At 49.3% G+C, this 14,460-nt stretch overlaps 3 non-coding genes across 3 annotated transcripts; 1 reads left to right on the top strand and 2 right to left on the bottom strand.

The window, feature by feature from the left end:
- Positions 1 to 10,755: 10,755 nt before the first annotated feature.
- On the bottom strand, positions 10,756 to 10,829 carry TRNAN-GUU. Its single transcript has one exon. It is a non-coding gene; the product is annotated as a tRNA-Asn (tRNA).
- A 472-nt stretch (positions 10,830 to 11,301) lies between these two features.
- TRNAV-UAC lies at positions 11,302 to 11,374 on the bottom strand. Its single transcript has one exon. It is a non-coding gene; the product is annotated as a tRNA-Val (tRNA).
- A 1,926-nt stretch (positions 11,375 to 13,300) lies between these two features.
- Positions 13,301 to 13,373, top strand: TRNAA-AGC. Its single transcript has one exon. It is a non-coding gene; the product is annotated as a tRNA-Ala (tRNA).
- Positions 13,374 to 14,460: the final 1,087 nt, after the last annotated feature.

The raw sequence follows: 14,460 nt of genomic DNA, 5'->3' as shown, positions 1-14,460 counted from the left end.
ATGTCACTGGGCACGTTCCCTGGCTCCTAGAGCCTGAAGAAGCTAGTGAAGCAGATCTCTGCTTCTTTGGGGTCCCTAGGTGACATTAGAGGTCTGAGACTCCTGATTTCTCCATTAGGAGGACTTGTTATCCCGCTATGTGATGGCAATAAAGTTTAGTGTAAAAATCAAAGTAATGGATAAAAAAATTAAAATGCAATGTGCACACACACAACGCAAACACTCGTCTGATGCGGCTATGTGCAAAAATGGAAATTGCACCGCACATGTTGCATATCGTAGTGAACATTGGAGTTAGAGTAATAATTCTAGATCCATCACTTAACACTAAACTGATGAGCAGTAAAAGCATTTAAAGTGTTGCCTATGAGAAATTTTGGTTGTTGTAGTTTTTTGCGGTTTCACGGACAAACGCAATTTTAAGGCTTAACATGTTTATTTACCCGGCGTGACCCTGTCTTTTATATTTTACGAAAAAATTGGTATTCTTTCTGGCCGCTTAATTTCATTGTAGTAGTGTGGGGGGCATTTTGCTGGCACATAGAAGCGATCCGCTGGCAGCTGAGCCACCAGAATCACTTCTCTTGTGCAGCCAGCTTTGCAAAGGTAACCTGAGTCCCAGCGGCTTTAGTCTGTTTACAGGGCCGTGCTTCCAATGACTTACTATGTGCGTCCGTGGATGTGCAAGGGATAATGGTTCAATGTTTCCATTCACATCACATGAGCTGAAAAAAAAAAGAAGCTTCTTGCAGTTTAAATTGCTTTTGCGTGGGTTGGGGTTTCTTGGCGTAAGGGTTAAAATGTCTTCTTGCTTCTCCTTTTGTAATGTTAGGAGGGGTGCAGGGCTTCTCCATTGTATGTTAAGTGAATAAGAGAAACGCAATCCTCAAATAGGGTTGCCACTTTTTTCTTCCATCGAAACCCAAACACTCTAGCGACGCACTAAAATTTTTTGGGATAATAAGTAATGGCTTATTTATATGTAAATGGCGCCACCCATTAATATGTAAATATCACATTTGAGACTATTTTCAGTGGGGGGCCAGTCTTAATTTTGGTTGCCCCTGTCTGCCTGACATCTCAAGTCTGGGTTTCTGCTGCCATGAAACCCGGACACAGCATTCAAAACCCAGACTGTCCGGGTGAATCCTGGACAGGTGGCAACCCTATCCTCAAATTTCAGTCCCAAGTCTTTCTTATTAGGACAGATCACTGTGAAGGTGATGAGAAGACCTGGAATCGGCCATGTTGCAACTGAAGTCAGAAACAAATGCTTTTTTTTTTTTTTAAATGCATGCTGTGAATAGATACACACATTAGAGGGGGTTTATCAATTTGACTGCAAAAGTGTAAATACATTTTTAAAGTTTTTTTTAAAAATAATGATAGCCTAGCCAAGAATGAGCAATTGACCTTGCAGGGTAGTCTTGACCTTGCCCTAAGGGTTCAGCTTTAGAACTTTTGTCAGGATATGTATTGCAGTCTTTGTCCAGGTTTTTTTTTAAGTGAGGACATTTCTCCAAGTAAAGCAAATGCCAATCTTAGATCAATGGTTACTGGAACATGCATCCCCACTCAAATGTCCCCTTCTGATCTCCTTAAAATTCAGATTATGGATTTCCCTTAAACTCTGGGCAAAATGTTTCTTATCCCTTGCAGTGGGGCTTCCACTTTCCTGGAAGGGGTTAAGTGCTCATTTTGGTCTAGGTGCACAATCAACAAAGTTGTACTCTCCCAAACCTTGGTACTGGCTGTTGGAGCATTCCCTCCAGCCTCACTCCTTTATATTCCAGCAATGGTATGTCCCTGAGCAGCCTTACGTCCTATACAGTTACCAATGTTGACACAAGACACCAACTCTAATTTGCATGAAGTTGGATTTTCGACTTGACAGGCTCACTCTGCAATACTGGCAACCAGCATGAAAGATATGGTAGACCATTAAAGGAGAACTATGAGGAGTGATTTTCCCTCAGCCTCACAGTTCGAGCCAAAGTGTGACAATTAAACTGTCAAATGTCGGCTCAATAGATCGGGAAGTGAGGGAACACATACTGTCGCTCGCTCACTTTTCGATCCTGTACCTGCAGAGAGATGTGACTGTCACTCACGGCTCCCCGCAGGAATCCCCCCCCCCCCACTCCGATCCTCCAGCGCTGACTGGCCGAACGGACGGGGAGGGTACAGCTGTCAATCACGCAGCTGGGTGGATCTCGACAGTATTGTCAGGATCAATCCCGGCAGCGGCGGTCTCAGTATGTAGCGAGCTGTCGCTCGCAGTATACTGAGCTTTAGATCACGGAAAGACGCTATTATATGTCCTCCCGTGACCCTTAGGAGAACTATGGGGAAAAACACTGACCCCATAGTTCTCTAACTGCCCACACAAGCTTAGTCATTCCCTACCTTTCACCTTACCAGCACTATGTTAATGAACACGGCACAGATTCTCTGTTCCAGTTTTGGAATGTCCCTCAGCATCTACCAATCCAATGCAGTAAATTGGAAGTGATGGTCCAAGGACTCTTAACTGCTGGAGGGGGAGCGAGGGTGGAATGACTGATCTAAGAGCCAGCTGGCTCTGACAATTGGGGGTAAGTAAAACACTTATTTTCCCAAGTAATCTTCCAGGACAGCATCTGAGAGATAGTCTCCTCCCACCTGAAACAGGAAACACATCACATACACCAAATAAAAGGGCACACACTTGCCCCCAGCATACCTCAGTTTTTTGTGTTTCCTCGGCCTAACAGGAGCATGGGAGCACTGCAAAAATGGATGTTTTTTGTTTGTTTCTGAGGCCTGCGTGCACGTGGCAGGGGCCTGCTGCTCTGGTATCTCCTCCCTTTGCGGCCAGTGGTCTTGGAGATACCAGGGTAAGATCCCTAGGGCAGTCCCCATCCTGTCCTACCCTTAGGGGTGAATTGGCCCTGAGGTTTCTCTCTTTCAAGAGGGCAACCATCCTCCTTTTGTGACGACTCCAGTGGAGTTTTTCCCAGCTAGCAGGGGTTATAGCTGCTTTCCTGGGGGACTCTGGCGGTCTGATGTGTGTACCCGCGAGAGCCACCGGGCTGTTGGGGTCTTTTCCCACCTTGCCGTTCGTTACTCACTGTTGTGTGGTGGCGGCAGGGAAACCTTGCACCGTTGCAGGTGGTTTGAATCGAGCTGTCTTGCCTGTTTCTCTCACGGCCGCCTCGAGCAGAGACTCGTGGGGCGGAGGCGCACAGCAGTGATGTCAGACGCGGAGCGCTGTCAGAGGTCACAGGCCAGGGGCGGTACTGCGGGTGGAGGCGGGGAATGGCGTCAAATGACGCATTTCCGGTCCGGCCATAAGAGGGGTGTGTCCCGCCCGGCCATGGCACTGATCAGACCCTGGGGAGAGGGCCAGCTACCCGGCGGAGCACCTTGTGGCACCAAACGAGGTGGGAGCAATCTGAGCGGGGGCGGAGAGCGTGGAGCTTCGCATTGGTCAGCGACCATGCCAGCAGACTCTGCAAATGTTGCTGCACCCAATGATCTGGGAGAACCCTCTGCAGCTAGCTCTAAGGTAGGCAGGTGCACGGCACCTTACACTACCTTGTACCCTTTGGTGGTGGGGCCCCTTGGGGCAAGGGTACATTGAGGGGGCATAGTGGCTCTTGGGAGGGCTTACTAAACACAGTTTTTGTTTTTTTGTTGTTTCAGGCCAAGAATCCTGAAGGAAAGCCGACAGCCATGCCCTCAGGCTCGCGTCCCAAGTATAGAAAGTGTGCCACTTTTTTTATTTGTTTCTGAGGCCTGCGTGCACGTGGCAGGGGGCCTGCTGCTCTGGTATCTCCTCCCTTTGCGGCCAGTGGTCTTGGAGATACCGGGGCAAGATCCCTAGGGCAGTCCCCATCCTGTCCTACCCTTAGGGGTGAATGGCCCTGAGGTTTCTCTCTTTCAAGAGGGCAACCATCCTCCCTTTGTGACGACTCCAGTGGAGTTTTTTCCCAGCTAGCGGGGGTTATAGCTGCCTTCCTGGGGGACTCTGGCGGTCTGAAGTGTGTACCCGCAGGAGCCACCGGGCTGTTGAGGTATTTTTCCGCATTTCTGTTCGTTACTCACAGTTGTGTGGTGGCGGCAGGGAAGCCTCGCGCCGTGGCAGGGGGTTGACTCGGCAGCTGTCTTGCCTATTTTCTCTCTCGGCCGCCTCGAGCAGAGACTCGTGGGGCGGAGGCGCACAGCAGTGACGTCAGACGCGGAGCGCTGTCGGAGGTCACAGGCCGGGGGCGGTACTGCGGGTGGAGGCGGGGGATGGCGTCAGATGACGCATTTCCGGTCCGGCCATAAGAGGGATGTGTCCCGCTCGGCCATGGCACTGATCAGACCCTGGGGAGAGGGCCAGCTACCCGGCGGAGCACCTTGTGGCACCAAACGAGGTGGGAGCAATCGGAGCGGGGGCGGAGAGCGTGGAGCTTCGCATTGGTCGGCGACCATGCCAGCAGACTCTGCGAATGTTGCTGCACCCAATGATCTGGGAGAACCCTCTGCAGCCAGCTCTAAGGTAGGCAGGTGCACGGCACCTTACACTACCCTGTACCCTTTGGTGGTGGGGCCCCTTGGGGCAAGGGTACATTGAGGGGGCATAGTGGCTCTTGGGAGGGCTTACTAAACACGATTGTGGTTTTTTATGTTGTTTCAGGCCAAGAACCCTGAAGGAAAGCCCACAGCCATGACCTCAGGCTCGCGTCCCAAGTATAGAAAGTGTGCCACCTGTAGTGACAGATTGGCATCCTCGCATAAAAAGCCACTATGCCAGCCATGCTTAGAGAAGCTTGTGGCAGAGGAATCTGCGGGAAATTTTAAAGGCTTACTGGACAGTATGAAGCAGGAGTTGGTGGCGACTTTTCAATCGCTGCGCTCTGGCATTCAGGCTGGGCCTTCTGGGTCAGATCATGCCCTGCCAGGGCCTTCTGGGCCAGATCCTGCCCTGCCCGGGCCTTCTGGGATTCAGACCCGCAGGTACTCAGAGAGCGGTACCAGTCGGGACACCGCAAAATCCGGGGATTCTTCCTCCAATTCCGAGGAGGACGAATCAGCGGAGGAAGGAGAGGTCAGGGCTTCCAGATTTCTCTTCCCAGCGTCAGACACTAACGAACTGCTCAAAGCGGTCTGGGCAACCTTGGGAATCAAGGAGGTGCAAACCGAACTGTCGGTGCATGACAGCCTTTACAAGGGGTTGCAGTCCAAGAAGAGTAGGACTTTTCCAGTCCATCAATCCCTCAAGGACCTCATCCTCGAGGAATGGGCAGTTCCCGAGAGGAAGCTGCACTTTCCTCCTCGACTGAAGAGGAGATTCCCCTTCAGCGAAGAAGATTGCGGAGTCTGGGAGAAGTGCCCTAAATTAGACGCTTCCCTTTCTAAAGTGTCCAAAAAGACCGACTTGTCTTTTGAGGACATGGGGGCTCTTAAGGAGCCCATGGATAAGAAGGCGGACTCACTTTTGCGCAAGGCATGGGAGGCAGCGGCGGAGGGGTTCAAGCCAGCCCTGGCCACCACCTGCATAGCCCGGACACTAGATGTCTGGCTGGGCCAACTACATTCTCTGTTGGATGCTGGAGCCAGCCCAGAACTTGTGTCGGAATCCTTTCAGGGGCTATCCAAGGCTGTCGCTTATGTCGCAGACGCCTCGGTGGAAGCCGTAAAGTTTTCAGCGCGGGCTTCAGCGCTGATCAATTCTTCTAGGAGGGCTCTTTGGCTAAAGACCTGGTCGGGGGACATAGCGTCCAAGAACCGGCTCTGTGGGCTACCGTTTAAAGGAGATTTGCTGTTTGGTCAAGAGCTGGAGGAAGTTCTGGACAGATCTTCGGACAAAAAGAAGGGGTTCCCCCTAGCGAACAAACAACCTAGGAAGCCCTTTCGAGGTCAACTCGCCCGGAAAAACAGAGGGGGTAAAAAGCAGGACCAGGGCAAGAAGTGGGCATTTAAGAAGGGGAAAGACAAAAGTGGGTTTCGTTTTTCCCCCGCCCAGGCCCAAGCAAAACCCCAATGACTGCCCGGCTTTGGTGGGGGGAAGACTCAAATCGTTCCTCCCCCAGTGGCAGGAGGTCACACACAGCGGTTTCATCTTGAACCTGATCCAGTGGGGTTACAGGATAGAGCTGGTGAAACCTCCTCCTGCCAGTTTTCTCGTGACTTTCCTGTCCAAAAGCCCAGACAAAGCCCAAACGATGGTACTGGCCTTACAGAACCTAATGGACCAGGAAGTTATTTGCCCGGTGCCAGTAGGGGAACGGGGAATGGGATGCTACTCCCATCTCTTTGTGAGGATGAAGCCCTCGGGGGGTGCCAGGCTGATACTAAATTTGAAACCCTTGAACAGGGTGGTACGGTACAAGCGGTTCCGTATGGAGTCTATTTACTCAGTAAGAAACCTGTTGCCCCCGTTGGTGTTTCTAGCAAAAATAGACTTAAAAGATGCGTATCTCCATCTACCAATCAGAGAGCAGTCGCAACAACTCCTCAGGTTTGCGATAAAGGGACCCCACGGGATAGCTCACTATCAATACAGAGCTCTGCCTTTCGGTCTTTCTTCTGCGCCAAGACTCTTCACAAAGGTGTTGGCGGAGGCGCTGGCTCCACTAAGGCTTCAGGGGATCGAGGTTATCCCTTACCTGGACGACCTGCTGTTCTTCAGCCACTCCCCAGAGACCCTCAGGGGGAATCTGGAGCAGGCAGTGGCACACCTACAGGGGCTAGGCTGGCTGATCAATGGGGAGAAATCCCAGCTGCAGCCAACACAGGATATCACTTTCCTGGGGTACCGGATAGATTCCAAAGTCTCTCGTCTGTTTCTCCCAGAGGACAAACGGGAAAGGATAGCGGAGTTGACTCTATCCTTGTATCTTTCAAACGAGGTGTCCTTCAGGGTGATAATGCGTCTCCTAGGTCTTATGACCTCGGCGATCCCAGCAGTGTGCTGGGCACAGCTCCACTCAAGAATGCTTCAAGCTTTTCTTTTGCAGCATTGGGGCGGCGAACAAGAGACGCTGGACGAGTGCATCCAGGTCCCGGCTCAGGTAAAGGCATCTCTCACCTGGTGGTTAGAGAGAAAAAATCTGGTAGGTGGACGGCTGTGGAGAGTGCCACAACAAGTGACAATCACCACAGACGCCAGTGCCTGGGGCTGGGGCGCCCATTGGGGGAGCACTTTACCCAAGGGAAGTGGGATCACACTTGGCGTCGGCAATCCTCCAACATCCAAGAACTGAAGGCAATCGGACTAGCCCTAGTCGAGTTCGAACATGGAATCGGGGGTACTCACGTGGCAGTCCGGTCGAACAATGCCACGGCAGTGGCCTCTATAAACAGGCAGGGGGGCACGAGGTCGCGGACTCTGCTGGCCCTGTCCCAAGAGATTCTGGCCTGGGCGGAACACAACCTGTTATCCCTCACAGCGGTGCATCTGAAAGGAACGCTGAACTCCTTAGCCGATTTCCTGAGCAGGAAACGCATTCGGCCATCGGAATGGGCACTGAACGACCATACGTTCCTAATGCTGAGGAACAAGTAGGGGACCCCGGATAAAGACCTGTTTGCAACCAGGGAAAACAGGAAGGTAGAAGTGTTTTTTTCACTGTGTCCGGGGGACGGAGCCCTGGGAGTGGACGCATTCGCACACCCATGGGTTTTTCGCCTGGCATACGCTTTTCCCCCGGTGAGGTTATTACCCAGGGTTATATCGAAAGTGGTACAGGAGCGGGTGACGCTCATCCTTGTGGCTCCTTGGTGGCCAAAGAGACCACGGTTTGCGACTCTTCGCAATCTCAGCGTGGAACCTCCCTGGATTCTGCCAGTAATCCCGGACTTGCTGTCCCAAGGGCCAGTACGGCATCCCCGTCCAGAGGCACTCAATCTGGCGGCTTGGATTCTGAAAGGGAGATCCTATTAAACAAAGGGCTCTCGGACAGAGTCATAGCCACTCTGCTCAATAGTAGGAAACCGACTACTTCCGCAATTTACAACAAGGTCTGGAAGACCTTCTCTTCTTGGATGCTCCTTAACGGTATGAGCAATAAGCCTGTCGTTGTGGCGGTGTTAGAATTTTTGCAGAGGGGGGCGGATATGAGCTTTGTCATGTAGTACGCTTAAAGTGCAGATATCGGCACTGTCAGTGTACCTGGAGACTAGGTTAGCTGAGGAACCCCTGATCAAGAGGTTCCTAAAGGCCACGAGCCGCCAGCGGCCGCCTCCAACTAGAAACTATCTATCGTGGGATCTGTCAGTGGTACTCCAAGGGTTCCTGGTATCTCCCTTTGAACCTATTAGGGACTGTTCGATGAAACTTCTCACGCTAAAAGTGGCGCTGCTGATAGCAGTTGTATCAGCCAGGAGGGTAAGCGAGATTCATGCGTTCTCCATGGCCCAACCTTATTGCATCATTCATGCTGACAGGATTATCCTCAAGCCTGACCCAGGTTTCCTGCCAAAGGTGGCTTCCACGTTTCACAGGACACAGGAGGTAGTTATCCCTTCCTTTCACCCTAACCCAGTTACATCGGAAGAGCAGAGGCTGACGGGCATTGATGTCAGGAGATGCACTTTAGAGTATTTGGACAGAACCAGTGGTTGGAGGAAGTCCAACAACTTGTTCCTGCTGTTTTCGGGAGCAAAAAAAGGCTTACGGGCATCTAAGGGTACGATAGCCAGGTGGATGAAAATGGCGATCTCGGAAGCTTATAGGCTTCAGGGGATGACACCACCACAGAATGTGACGGCGCATTCATCAGGGCCTGGGCTTCATCAGTGGCTGAAAGGGCAGGGGCGACCCCAGATCAAATCTGTCGAGCTGCGACATGGACCAGTTTCCAAACTTTCGTTAAGCACTACCGGATGGATGTGGTGGCTATGGAAGACCAAGATTTTGGTAGGAAGGTCCTGCAAGCAGTTGGCCCACCCTGAACCATGTGAGTATGGGTTCTTGCCTATTCTCTCAGATGCTGTCCTGGAAGATTACTTGGGAAAAACTGAGTTAGGTACCTGGTAACTCGGTTTCCAGGAATCTTCCAGGACAGCATGGTTCCCACCCTAGGGAATATATATATATGTGTCTAAGCTTATGAGTATCCTTCGGTTCTATTGAATTACTGAGGTATGCTGGGGGCAAGTGCCCTTTTATTTGGTGTATGTGATGTGTTTCCTGTTTTAGGTGGGAGGAGACTATCTCTCAGATGCTGTCCTGGAAGATTCCTGGAAACCGAGTTACCAGGTACCTAACTCAGTTTTTTGCACCTAGATCAAAGCTAGCACTTAACCCTTGCTGTGTGGGGATGGTCTCACTGCTAGGGTTACAAACATTTCCTGGAGTTTAACTTTTTTTTGTCTTCTGACAATGGTCACCAGGCCTAAGGGAGAGTGAGTCCTCCCAGATAGAGGTTCTAACCCTTTCACACTATGAAAAACAAAGTTTACTTAAAAGGCACTACTCTTGATATTCTGAAAGCCAGAAACCTGCAAATACCATGTAGTATAAATACAGTTAAAAAACAAGACTATATAGTGTAAACGTCTTACATTCAGTGTAAATATAACTAATGGAAAGAAATCAAATGTACAGGCAGTCCCGGGGTTATAAACAAGATAGGGCCTGTAGGTTTGTTAAGTTGAATGTGTATGTAAGCTGGAACAGGTACATTTTTAAGTGTAACTCCAGCCAAAATTTATTTTGGGGGATAGCATAGGGAAGGGTTTACCCCCTGGTAATGTTTTTTTGCTGTGTGCCGCTGTTCAGAAAATTTCACCTCACTTTCTGTGCCTGTGACAATTGGATTTAGAAAATTTGTGGTTGTCGTGGAAACAAGGATTAGCGATAAAGCTTCAGTGGAGACACTTTTTTCCCGTGATTGCTCTTACAGGAGTGAATTTCCCTTCCTAGGGGTAGATTTCCTTTCACTTCCTGTTGTCTCAAGGACAGGAAGTGAGATTAAATCTTTCTAAAGAGGATACAGACAGCAGTAAAAACCTCACAGTGACCCGGAAGAAGAGGCGGGCACCCCTCGTCTCCACGTCTAACAGGAGCCAACTTCCTGTAATGTATGTACAGTGCTACAAACCGGACCCAAAAAGGCGGGCACACCTCGTCGGCACGACAGCGGTAGCATTACAAGTACCCCTGCTGTACAGTAATAGCCTCCGTTTGTAAGTAGGAGTCGTATGTAAGTGGGATGTATGTCACTCGGTGACTGCCTGTATCTGTTTTAATCAATGCAATCAGACAAAGGCAAAACCCAGTCACTGACCGCACCTTTTCTCTATGGTGTTTAAACAATGTAACTTTGTCACCAACCATGCCCCGGCCTATACATTGGTGATATAAGGAAAGAAGAAACCGAGGCTTGCTGATGTCACCATATCTGCTCTTCCTGTAAACATCTTTACAGAGTATGCAAAGGGTGAGAACACAACAAATCTGGAATAAGGTCAGTATCTTCTTTACATCGCAAGAGCCAACACGTTTCCAATACATTAGACAAGGCAGCAAGCCTTTTTTTGTTGGTCCTCTCTTCATGCTGGGTTGTGGATACATATGGATATCGTGCACATTTTATTTTAGGCATACATTAAAATACGTGCATTAATCAATAAGGATTCATCTGATAGCAGTTTAAAAAACTTCTACTTCAAGTTTTTTAAGCAACTTGTCAATATTAGAGAAAAATTTTCCCCGACAACACTGTTCCCGAAATATGGTTACATAGTTTTGTATGGCTTGCCAAACCTCAAACAAAATGTCATCGTCCCTGGGTGGGCTTGAACCACCAACCTTTCGGTTAACAGCCGAACGCGCTAACCGATTGCGCCACAGAGACTGATGTAAGGTTGCAATCTGTTTAACAGAGTAATCCTTAATTTGAGAATAATGTCAAGTTCATTAATTGGAACTTGACAAGAAGAAACACAAGAAAAATAGGATGTTAAAGTGACATTAAAGCCAAATTTTTTTCCCCTCCCCCCCATGTAAATGTTAGCACTTACCTCAAATGATGTCTCTTATTCCAATCTTCCTCTTCTTTCCCCATGTTTTCATGTGTCCCTCCAGCGGTGCGGCGTCACTCTGATATAGCGCTGACTGCTCTGTCTCTCCGATCCTGATTCTCGGCGCGGGAGCGAGCAGCGATAACGAGGTAAGTTTAAAACCAGTTCAAGCGGTTTTTTTTTTTTTTTAAACTTCTTGCCTATATCTACTGCTTGCTAGCAGTAAATATAGGCAAAAAAAACGGAGGGTTTAGAACCCCTTTAAGTAAAGAATTACTTCTTATAAGTTTTGGATTTAAAAGAAGATGGTTCCACTGGGGCTCGAACCCAGGACCTTCTGCGTGTAAAGCAGACGTGATAACCACTACACTATGGAACCTCTTGAGTTCAGAGATGTTTCTAAATTTTGAAAAAGGGAAGAGCTACAGCGAACTATGGGAAAACCTCCTCCTCCCCCCCCTAGTTTTCTTTAGGGTCACGGGAGGACATATACTAAGGTCCTCCCATGACCCAAAAAACAGTATATAGTGGGCTATTGGCCGCTATATGCTGAGAGCGCCATAGCCGGGATGAATCCCTACAATGCTGTGGAGATCCACCCCACTGGCTGATTGACAGCAGGCTCTGCCTATCTAGAAGCAGAGCCAGCTTTGCCTGCCTCCTCCCTCATCTGTCTGTCCGTCCCTCCAATCAGTGCTGGAGGATCGGAGAGGGGGATCCCTGCGGGGAGCGGTGACTGATAGTCACTGCTCTCTGCAGGGAGATGATCAGGAAGTGAGCGAGCGGCGGTATTTTTCACTCACTTCCGAATCAATAGAGCCGACCTGTGACAGTTTCAATGTCACATGTCAGCTCTTACTATGAGGATGAGTGTAATGCACTCACCCCGTAGTTATCCTTTAAACATCACAGCATTATTGCATAATTATGTGCTTTATCCACAAAGTGTTGTAAAACATCTGCTCAGCCTGAGAGTGGTGATATAGAACCTCAGAACTGGTACTTCTGAAAGTTCATCTTACACAAAGTAAGGCATTAGAAAACTGAGGCTGTGAGTGTCTTCTGTTTCTTGTTATTTGATTCGCCAGGTAAAATACTTCCTCAAGAACATAAAAAAGCATCAGGCCTAAAAGAAAATCAAACTCTTCTAAAATGAAAGAATACATTATACAGGTCGAAGTGCAGAGCAAGGTTGTTTGTTTCTGCCTGTGTCCTCATTTCGTGCTGGGCTGTTGATTTCATGCTCATGTAGAGCTAGATTTTGGGTCTCCCTTGTGTACACATTAATAACTTTTACGTCCTCTAGCTGTAGTCCCAGGAGGCAATGTCGGCACATTGGAGGTTAATGGGCCCTTTTCCTCCTGTCAAGGCCCCCCTAAATGGAAGGACGCCCGGGCCCGGTACTGCTCTGGTAATTCTGCCAGTTGGGGGTGGGGGGGGGTGGGGGGACTCAGACAGGAGGAAGAAGGCCCCGTTAACTGCAGAGGTTCCGACATTGCCTCCTGGGACTACTTCTCTAAGCATGCAGCAGGTGAACGCTTCATAGTATGACCTCATGGTTTCTTGCATCGGGACTTTGAGGTTTCTAGTTATACCTCTGGGTAAGATGCTGTGGAAACTAAAAAGGAAGCATTTTTGCATATCTCTCTCTCTCTCTCACTCCCAGCTCTCTCTCTCTCTCTCACTCCCATCTCTCTCTCACTCCCATCTCTCTCTCTCTCCCTACTCTCTCTCTCTCACTCCCATCTCTCTCTCACTCCCAGCTCTCTCTCCCTTCTCTCTCTCTCTCTCTCACACTCCCAGCTCTCTCTCTCTCTCCCATCTCTCTCTCTCTCTCTCACACTCCCAGCTCTCTCTCTCTCTCTCACTCCCATCTCTTTCACTCCCATCTCTCTCACTCCCATCTCTCTCTCTCACTCCCATCTCTCTCTCTCACTCCCATCTCTCTCTCTCACTCCCACCTCTCTCTCACTCCCACCTCTCTTTCCCTCCCATACCTCTCTCTCACTCCCACCTCTCTCTCTCTCTCTCACTCCCATCTCTCTCACTCCCATATCTCTCTCTCTCTAAATATTATTTCTGTAACTCTGTAGGGAATTTGACAATCCTAGGAGACTTTACCTACCGTGTACAAGTGCTCTGAGCAGCAATAATATGAGAATACATTCCCCCAGAAAATTGCAAACATAATCTCATAACACTTTTAAATGGTAACTGTGTCTAATAATACCTTCATTCCTGAATTTCCATTTTCGGCACACTGCCCTCTGCAGGACTGACACAAAATGTGAATGTGGTCTGACCTGGGGAATTAGCTCAAATGGTAGAGCGCTCGCTTAGCATGTGAGAGGTAGCGGGATCAATGCCCGCATTCTCCAATTGTTTTTGAATGGAGATTTTATTTCCTCTCTTAAACATAAAACATCTAAAAGAATGGTTCATTGTTATACTGACAGGCAATACGTTTCAGCAGCTGAAAGAAAGCCATTTCATCCTGGAGGGGGAGGGGCTTCCTCCTGCCCCAGTAGCTCAGTCACATCTGTTGATTTCTGATACATGGATTCCCATTACTCACTGGTGAAGATCTGGCAGGCAGTGTGTGATAGCGTTGGACTGATAAGCATGAGATTTGGTTCTAATGAATGTAGAATAAAGTATATTCTTCTTAAAGGAGGTAAATCCATGATTAAAGTGAGGTATGGACAGGGCCGGATTTACTCTCTCTGCTGCCCCAAGGCCAGGTTCCTCAATGCCCCCCCCTATCGGCTGACCCCTCCATGGAGAATGGCAGACCTGCAGGCTACATACAAGTGATCTCGGTGAGATGTAGAAAACAACTACCCGCCCGGCGCCTGCATGTCCCGGGCATCGGGAGATAGGAATTCCACACCCCTGCTGCCCCTCTACACCCTGCTGCCCCATGGCTGGGCCTTGGTTGGCCTTGTGGGAAATCCAGCCCTGGGTATGGATCTGGTTCTGGTTCTGGTCCTGGTCTGCTACCTCCCTGAATACGATATACATATCACTCAACAAAAGATCAACTTCTGGGCGTGTGGTAGGAACGCCTAGTACAAACGTACACACCCTTGTGTTGCTTTATATAGTATATATCTGGGGACCTGTGGCACACTGGCAAGTTGTGATTAACTCAATATATGCGTCTTGTATACTTTACAAAAAAATTGCCGCGAGGTGCTACAGTGTTCGGGTTTGGCTTGAAGAAAAGGTGGCAACCCTAGCTATCGGTGACATCACCGGTAGCCAGGAGCTGAGCGGACCACTCTGGCTGACATCCACATCCCCAATTAATTTTCATTAGCCACAACACTCCACCCAACGCCCCTACCCACCCCCCTCTTAGATGTGCTCCACCAGCAGCCATACACATATATACACTAAACTCCCAGTTATCCGGCACCCATGGGGATTGGTGGATGCCGGATAACTGTAGTTTCTGGTTGATTG

This window comes from Nanorana parkeri, unplaced genomic scaffold, assembly GCF_000935625.1.
Source record: "Nanorana parkeri isolate BGI_ZX_2015 unplaced genomic scaffold, ASM93562v1 scaffold2685, whole genome shotgun sequence".
Taxonomy (NCBI): domain Eukaryota; kingdom Metazoa; phylum Chordata; class Amphibia; order Anura; family Dicroglossidae; genus Nanorana; species Nanorana parkeri.
Note: the sequence above shows the minus strand (reverse complement) of the source record. Positions and strands in the feature narration are given on the sequence as shown.